This window comes from Strix uralensis, chromosome 8 (genome assembly GCF_047716275.1).
Source record: "Strix uralensis isolate ZFMK-TIS-50842 chromosome 8, bStrUra1, whole genome shotgun sequence".
NCBI lineage: Eukaryota > Metazoa > Chordata > Aves > Strigiformes > Strigidae > Strix > Strix uralensis.
In genome coordinates, this window is record NC_133979.1 from 18,937,402 (window position 1) to 18,946,889 (window position 9,488).

Genomic DNA, 9,488 nt, shown 5'->3' on the forward strand with positions numbered 1-9,488 from the left:
ATAAGCATCTTCCACTAACATTTTGCTAACACTCTTGTTGGAAATACTTTGACAGGACACCTGTGCAGTGCTAATTAAAACCCAGCTACCAACTCATGTTGTCCCTAGCATTCATGGAAGAAATCTGGACTGGAGGGGAAGAAAGTATTCCTAGCAAGAAGTGATAAACAAATAGATTTTGTCTTTGGAAGAAGTTGTATTTACACGTGTAGTTTTAAAGTCTTTCACATGTGAGACTATGATGGCAACAAGTGGTCCAGGTCACTATGAGTCGAACCTAACTGATCCCACAATTAGAGCGCAAATGGCGCTCTCCCTTTGGGTTTTCTCCCCAGAGGGGGTCTAATATCAGCCTGTTTGGCCTCATCCAAAAAAAAAAAAAAGGTAAATACTTAGTTTGGTATAAATACAGACCCAACCAAGAAAATTTCTTTCTGAGAACAAAATCATGGCACTTGTTCATCCAAGTCTCTTTCTAAGAGGTTACAAACTCTATCGAGAGGTTTTCGTAAAAGCCGAACTATGCTGATGACCATACATTTGAGAAGAAAACAATAAATGATAGCAATTAAATTATAACAGCTACAGCTTAATAGAACTGAAATAAACAGATTTATATCTAGTTACATCCACAGCAAGTGGAAAAGGCATAACCACACATGCAGCTATACCTGAAGTCCTTTATTTTGAAAAAGACAAGAAGTATCATCTCCCATACCATTTGACTTCAATGACAATAACTTTGGAATTACAAGCACATCTGAAACTGAGGAAAGTTTAAAAAGTTACTTCATTTACATGTAACCTTGATGGCATATTATGGTTATTGCTAGGAGAGACGTGCTCGGAAGGCTGCAGTGAATCAACCCCAGTACATCCCCTGCAAAATGCACAACGGTAAATCCCACAGGTCAGCAACTCCGCAGTGAAACTATAACGAGTGACACGATGCCAGCCTTTATAGTATTCTCCCATGTGCTGAATTTACACTCTGCTCGTGCATTACTAAGTTCCCAGCTGGCCTCATTGCAGGTACAATGACCCCGACACGCACAGTGGCGTTAGCACCTCTAAAGGGTTTCACTGGGTGAGTCACCTGGCCCAGCACGTTCCGACCAGCCTGACCCAGACGAGTTTCGCTGGGACACCTGCAGCTTTCACTCGCCCCAAGGCCCCGCACGGCTCCCCGCTTCATTCCCACGCGGAGCCCGCACGGGCGAGCCGCTTCCAGCGCTCCGCACCGCACACGCGCCCACGCGCGGACACTGCCCGTCTCACCCCCGCGCAGGTCCCGCACCCCCGAGCCGGGCGGCTCCGCGGAGGCCGGCGGCGCCCCCCGGGGACCCTCCCGCCGCCGCCGCCGCCCGCTGCTGCCCCCGCTCAGGGTGACATGTCGCGGGGAGCACACCCCGCGCCCGCCCCAACGCCCGGCGCATCCCTGCGGGGCGCCCGGCGCCTCCCCTCGGCCCGGGCCGCCCGCCGGCGGGGTGGGGGTCGCGGCCGCCGCACCCACCTGGCAGCAGGTCTGTCCACGCCGCGTCCCGCGGGGGCAGGCGCGCAGCAGCGCGGCTACGCCATGGGCACGGCGGCGCCGGCCGGGCGGGAGGGAGGGCGGGGACGGGACGGGACGGGACGGGACGGGACGGGACGGGACGGGACGGGACGGGAGGGCAGCCCTCACCGAGGCCGCCCAGCGCCGGCCACTACTGCCCGGCCCGCGGTGCGCGGGAGGCGGTGGCGGAGGAGGAGGAGGCGCGCAGCCGCCCGCCCGGCCCCCAGCCCGCGAGTAACCCCATGGCGCTGCAGCGCCGCGCACACGGCGGGGCGGGGCGGGGCGGACGGGGGGCGGCACCCAGCCGCCATTGGGCGCGGGGCGGGGACGGCGCCGTGACGGCCGCTCGCGCCCGCCCCGCCCCGGGCCCCGCGCGCCCCCGACCTGCAGCGGAGCCCCCGCGCGGGGCGCGGAGCCCGGCGGCTCGGGCAGCCGCAGCCGGGAGCGGGGCCAGGGGGCACAACGGCGGCAGCCCCGCCGCACAGGGCAGCTGCGGCCCGGAGCCGCACCAGCTGCCGAGCGTCTGCGCTGAAACACAGGCAAAGCAGCCGGCACACCACGGCAGATAATTCCGTCTGCACTCGTCCGCAATACCGGACGCTAAGTACAAGCCGCGGTATGAACGAGCACCTCAGCACCGGTGCAGCACGAAGGTCCCGTCCCCGGAGCGGCCGGTGGAGGCGGCCGGAGAGGGCCGGAGCGAGGCCGGGCCGCCCCCCGAGCGCAGCCACCCGCGCTGGGAAGGCCGCTGATCCCCTCCCAAAGCCTCCGTCAGGGAGTTCCAGTCAACCCCACGCAGCTGCCGGGGTATACACTGGGCAGAATAGTCCAGACCATGCGCGGCTTGTTACTTTGTGATAGAAGACAGCAGAAAAGGTTGTTTAGTACAGAATACACTTTTAAACTTGTGAAGACTCCAGAATACACTTTGAAGCTTGTCAAAACTTCAGTCTCAATGTCAAGACTATTTAATTTTGGAGCAAACTGCCATTAAGGAAGCTGCATCACAGGTGAAACCTTTCCACCCATAGCCCGGCTCAACAATCGTCTTCTGCTTCAGCAAGGATGAGCAGAGAATTAGTTTCTGACACAGCTTCCTAAGAGTACAAAGACAGGTTTGTGCTGCTCTGCTGTTCTCATTACCTATACAGCCTTTAAAAGTCATGGTAATTCTTAGCACTATTGGCCCTTTGCAAGCATTATTACAGCAAAGCTCCCATCACAACATTGTATTATCCAAACAAGCAAATATTCCTGTATAGGCACGGAGACCATGCGAAGATGCAGAGGAATGCAGAGCGGTTTCAGAATGTTTCAACAGAATTGTACTGGTTTAATCTGCTTTTTTACTGGGGGGAGTGGGGGTGGTTGATTTTTTTTTCTAGTGCTGTTTTGACTTCATTAACAAATCAGGCCATTTGTCCCTGAATCATCAATGCTGAGTTCTTGCATCTACCCAAAAGGTGTCTTAAAAGAGTTCAGACACAATTTAGCCACGCCTGAAATGCCAGTTTGCAACCTAGAATAAACCATTGTCACTTATACTTAATTTTGATCTCTACCTATTTGGACAAGTCTTACTTGTACAGTTCTGCTGCACGTACCATACATCAGTAAATGGCCGGGTCCTGGGAAGTGCTGAGCACCCCCGAAGACTAGGCCTCAAAACGTCCACATTATCTGTATATACGAGACCTCTAGCAAGTAAATCAAAGGTTGCTATAAATAAGCATTTAGTCTACATCAAATATTTCCACGAACAGGCTTATAAAACCTGCAGAAACAAGTAAAATACAAGTTCAGACTGCTTGTTGACAGCCTAAGCCCACTTACACAATTTTTGAAAAGTTGCGCATGTTGGAGCATGACATACTCCTCTCTTATCACTCTCAGTCTATATGTAGGATGCACAATCTTTGCAAGGAGAGATGTGGAGGTGGGGGAAGTCCCTTCAACAAAGAAGAAAATTAATATTCTACAGCACTAAATGCAACGTATATATTTCAATGCATATTGTGTGTCTACTAGATTTCCGCTAGCTGAAATTCCAGAGCACTGATTGAAATTGGGATTGAAACTTAAGCAAACCGATTATTTTTATTTTAAATACCCATTTAAGTGCCAATCTGGCAAAGATTAAATTAAACAGATTAGGTTCACTCAAATGAGCAGCCACAAGAGCTGTTCAAGGGGGTGAAGACAGATGAGTGCACAAGTCTCGGCAAAATCAAATTCTTTGTACACAGGGCTGAGCCCAGCCAAATTATTTTCACCATTTTCACGGATGTTGGTTAAGAACCGATTCTTGTCCTTGGGGCCAACTTTGTTAGGTACTGAGCATCCTTGACCATAGTTGACTTTATACTGTTTCCCCTGGTGTCTGAAATAGTTCAAGACTTTCCAAGACATGCTCAACATTGATTTTTAGTTATAAACTAATATGTAACTCATCTGAGAGTTGATGTATATGAAGTTCAAGGACTGAAGACAAAAAACTGCCACATAAAAGTACAATTAGGTGCATGTGTTGGCTCACCCAGGAACATAATGATATACAGTTGGCTTTGGCAAATTTGTTTTTTTACATTTCATGGCAGAATAAACAGGAAACACCTAATTTCCTATTAAAACCAAGGAAAATTCCTGTAATCTTAGCTGTACTGCTCAACCTTTGCAGCTGTGGAACACAATTATATACATAATTCACCTTTCTACTTACTTTTTAAGCATTTGCTGATCTAGTGATTAACTTCTTGTCCAGGGCAGGATTATTTCACTTAGCACACACTGGCCCAATCCAGCAATGTAACACTAAGATGTACGAAAGCTGTGACAGTTCTCTCTTGCAAGAGGTTTAGAGGTTTTCAGAGTGCTACAGAATTAAGCCTAAGTAAATGTCAATTCATACCTTAAAAACTATGCACCAAGTAAAAACTATTAACATAATTTGGTAGCTTTAATTTTTTTTTTCCTCTCTCTCTCTTTTTTTTTTTTTTTTTTTTAAGACAGCATCAATTCCGAGACATCGGCACCAACATTTTTATTTATACAAGGCCCATGAAATTCAGTAGGGATACTTCTGTGGACAATAACTACTCATTTACTACTCACACAAAATTAAGGGCCAGCTTAAATTACTAACTTCACATTATGGTCATAAAGCTCTAACCTGCACTGAAGAGTCAGCTGAATTCATGTCACCCAAGCCAGAATGGCATCCAACCTGAACAAACTAATCCTTCCCAGGACAGAGTTTATTAATGTGGATACCATTCTATATTTATAGAATCATAGAATGGTTTGGGTTGGAAGGGACCTTTAAAGATCATCTAGTCCAACCCCCCTGCAATGAGCAGGGACATCTGCAACTAGGTCAGGTTGCTCAGAGCTCCGTCCAACCTGGTCTTGAATGTTTCCAGGGATGGGGCTTCCACCACTTCTCTGGGCAACCTGTTCCAGGGTTTCACCACCCTCATCGTAAAAAATGTCTTCCTTATATCTACTCTAAATCTCCCCTCTTCCAGTTTAAAACCATTACCCCTTGTCCTATTGCTACAGGTCCTGCTGAAATGTTTGTCCCCATCTTTCTTATAAGCCCCCTTTAAGTACTGAAAGGCTACAATAAGATCTCCCCAGAGCCTTCTCTTCTCCATGCTCAAGAACCTCAACTCTCTCAGCTTTTCTTCATATTATTTTAGATCTTTACAGTAATAAGCAGCATACATATACCAGCCTTCATCAGCCCTAAGTCAAAAGTCTTCACATCACACTGTTATAAGGTACAGACACCTCCCATGTTACTCTGGGTTTAAAAGAGCCTAACAGCCTTCACATTAGCCAGGTTCTTGAATGCCCAACATCCTGGATATCCAGCAAGAAGCTCAGTTTAGCACATTTACCACTGATTTAACAAACAACTTTAAGCACATAATTCTAAGCAGACACTACTGAAGATCACACAGTGTTATAGTTAACAAATGCTGTTTTATTGAACCAAAGCCACAGCATTTAACTTCTTGTGAAATCAAATTTCACTTAAACTAACATTTTTTAGTACATTGGAGTTTAATGACAGAATTAGAGTTCACTTGTTCTCAAAACCTTACCATACTAAAAACATTATTGCCTGGGTAATTTCTGCAGTTTTAAGAAACACAGAATCCACTCTGCCTTATGTAAGGAGCTAGACTGGGGCCTTGGGACTAAACATGGAGCTAAGGACTACATGCTGTAGTTGGTACAGCACTGAATATACTTCCTACTACTGAAAATATTCTTAAGATGAATCCACTACCACAAGTGGGCTTTAAATAGTCACTGCAGGATGCAGGCATCTGATGATCACGTGCCTATTTATAGCATTATTTAAAAGTACTTCACCCACCAAAAGAAATGGACAGTACAAAAGCTCTACAAAACGTTTATTCTCAAATTGACTTGGAGATTATAACCCTGAAAGCACAGCCTTCCATAAATGAGCAACTTAGTATGAAAATGTTTTCTTGTCAAAGTATTTCAAGATCACAAGAATTATTCTCGGACATTAGTAAGGACTAATTCTCACAAAACTGTCTTACTTCATACAGTGCCTAGAATCTTTTCAAGGCTAAAAGAAATCAAAGACAGGAAGAACCACACTGTTCTAAGAACTGTTGGATTGTTTGTTTTTAAATTTATAGATCATGCTCTACATTAAGTCAACACTGGTTCTATTACCCTGGATCCAGAAAGCAGGCAAGCAGCCATGTTCTTGAAATACTAAAGAAGCATTGGTAGTTTTGAAAATCCAGAAAAGAGTAAATATCCTAATTCACTAAATTTTTAAAAAGGAATTAATGAAATAGCATCCTGCAAGGATATCTTGTACATAAAACTGGTTTGGAATTGGACAAGCACAAGGAGTATGTTCAGATGAGTCCAGTTATGGCCCAGGTCACCCATTCTGTCCCTCTGAGGTAAAATGCTACTATTTAAAATTAACTTTCTGATTTACGATGAAGTGCTTTATTGTGCAGCTGGAGGTAGGGAAAGGGAAGGTCTAAGCCTTAACTGTAGGTCACTGACTAGGTATGGGTTGTTATGCTGCAGTAACTCCATCATTACAGTTATATGACTCTACCCATACAATCTTTAATAGGAAGGCTCAGTTAATAAAATTAAGCCATTAAAAGGTTCTTAGGAAATAACTCATTAATATAAACTAATGAGGTAAAATACTACATTCCTTACTGAATGATCCTGCATTCCTTGAACACCTAAAACTTTTGCCAAAGGTAAGTAAATGTTAGTGTTGAACTGTTAGGCTTGTCTACACTTGAAAGTTACTTTGGATTAAGGCAGGGAATGAATTTCAAGTGCAGCAGCAAACCTGGAATAAGTCCAAACACAAACAAATCACATACAACCCAATCCTGGAAGGTACCATGGGTTTTGAACCCAAAGCCAATGCTACATATCCAGTTCAGATAACACATTCTTAAAGATTTCAGTTTTAAAAAAGGAAGGAAAAAGACTAAAACCCTCCAGCATGACTAACCATTGTCTTTGTGCCTCCCATTCAGACCTGCATGCCTTACACAGGCTCCCCTATACCCAAGCACTCCTCCTTTACTGACTCTGACATGTCCCTTAACCTCCTTCCAACATTTTTCTGATAAGATGTTTATAGGTCCTCAACCTAACAAGTGCAAACACAACAGACCAGAAGAGGGAGGAAAGAAAGAGATTGTATGAGAGAAGGGAAAAGTCAACAAAAGATCAAACAAGAAAAATGTGAAACTAGCATACCTTCACTGCTCAATCACTTCTTCCTGGCTGGATCCCACTCCTCATACTGCATGTTGTCTGTTTAGAGCCCAATCCCAAATCTAATCAAATAAGCAGAAGGTGACTTTAAACTCTTCAGTTCTGGACAATTCTCTTTAAGTTTATTCATAGCACACCTAAAACTTAGTAATATAAAATATTTAATTATTAACATATACACATACTTTCAGATTCAAGCCCACGTATTAAATAACTCATTCACCCCTGTTCATATGTAAAATATGGAATTATACATATGACTAAAATTGCAAATGTGGTTTGCAGGATCGGGTCCCAAACTGCTGTATTCTGTTATGAACTTTATACTGCATGCTTGTGGTTTCAGGACCATATTATGGGTGGAATTCTTAGCAGCCAAGACATAAATATCACAGGCTAAAATCTTCTCATGTATACAATGGCCTAATTACTTTATTATTTTTTATTTATATAATATCCACAGGGTGCCAAATGTTTTACTGAAAAACATCAAGACAAAGTCACTGCATAGAGAACTAACAACTTCAATTAGCAAAGGTAAGTGAAAGAAAGGAATGCAAGACAAAGTAATTGAGCATTGAGGTTTGACACACTGTATTAGTTATGTGGCTTGGATATTTTCTTTTAGCCCTTTTGATCCTTTGTTGATTTTTTTTTCTCTTTTTCTTGCCTTCCTAATCTGATTTAATTGCAAGGACACGAACCACTAGGCCATGACATCAAAATGGAAAGGAGATTCAAGTACAGCCTGCCTCACAGATGAAGCAGAACCAAAAATCAAGCAGTTGGATACATAGTCATTATCTTTCATAAAGTAAATTTCATCCAGCACAGTAAAAATGCCTGAAATAAGACTGCTTAAGCTATATTTCTGTCCCAAAATAAATTGGCTAGGTGTTCAGAATCTAGCTATAGATCCCAGTGAAACTAGAAAATTTCAAAAACTAAAAAAAAAAAAAAAACACAAAACACCAAAAACAAAACCCAACCCCACAAAAAACCAGAAGTGCAAGTCCTTATTTTATTAAATAAAACTACTGGTTTGTTATCAGTCTGTTTGCAAAGGGGCTTGAGGATGAGGAGGTCACAAAATATTTATAAGGCGGTACAACATGACATTTTTGGAGCCCAATCTAGGTAACCACAGTTTAAAGCAGAACCTTAAATGAGCTTCTCTTTAGTATACAGTTTGTTTCCAAAATTGTTGCCATGCAAGGAAAAGTCACCCATTTAAAGCTGCTAACTATACAAACTTAAATACCAACCTGTGGCAAAATTTCTGGATTTGGAAATCACCAAGCAATCTATTGCCCAGGCTCCAAATTATTTTGTGTTTGAACTCCAGAAGTTCAAGGAAGAAATTCTGCACTGCTGCTCCATGCTCAGGTTTAGAGCTGCTCCTGGAGAACACACCTTTATTTTTCTTTTGCAATGAAAATTACCAATACTACTACAGAAGAAATGTGTAAGAGTGCTTAATTTTATACTTTCCTATGTGACTTACAGTTTAGATCTAGCTGGAATTATGAATGAATGTAAAAGTTTTTCCTTCATATATACTGTGTAGTGTTAACTATTTCAGAGGACATGTTCTTTTGTCTTTGTGTATATGTATGAGAATTGGAGTCTTTTTGCAAGCATTGGATCTCAATTTCATCCCTTCAAGTGATCTGTAATACATTGTAATCCTTATTATGCTTTAGACTGCTACTGATTAATGCCTTATGTTGGATATTTGTTTGGTTTTCCCACATGTTAGTTCATCGTCCTTGGAATTACAATAACACATGTGCCAGGAAATGTGACCTATCAATCTTAACTGTCCTTCACTGAGTCTAAGTGGAGATGTAAGAGAAGTGCATACATACAATATTTGAAGGGTTTACACTTAAATTTGACACGTAATTTGCTACTGGAAGACTTTCGTGACATACATTGATTCATAAAGTATCGATTATTTAGTGTAGACATGTGAATTGCTATCAAAATCCATTCTTTGTTGCCATTCACACATTAAAAAAGCCAAATATAAGTTTCTTTTTCCTTAGTATATAAACAAAAGATCAAGAGAGGTCTTGAGAAAAGAAAGAGAGGAAGAAAACCAGCCTAACCTCCTATCTGCTCCTTTAAC

The 9,488-nt window shown here is 43.2% G+C and overlaps 1 protein-coding gene across 4 annotated transcripts in view; it reads right to left on the reverse strand.

The window, feature by feature from the left end:
* The window catches only part of TGFBR3 (transforming growth factor beta receptor 3), a 129,857-nt gene extending 122,477 nt beyond the window's left edge, over positions 1-7,380 (reverse strand). Inside the window, exon 1 of one of the 4 annotated variants that reach the window (XM_074876481.1) lies at positions 7,340-7,380. The gene's annotated coding sequence lies outside the window, so the exon portion shown is untranslated. Of the gene's footprint in view, positions 1-671; positions 718-1,513; positions 1,741-7,339 lie in introns of those variants that run through there. The other 3 variants (XM_074876483.1, XM_074876479.1, XM_074876482.1) reach the window with 3 other exon arrangements.
* Between the last annotated feature and the right edge of the window lie 2,108 nt (positions 7,381-9,488).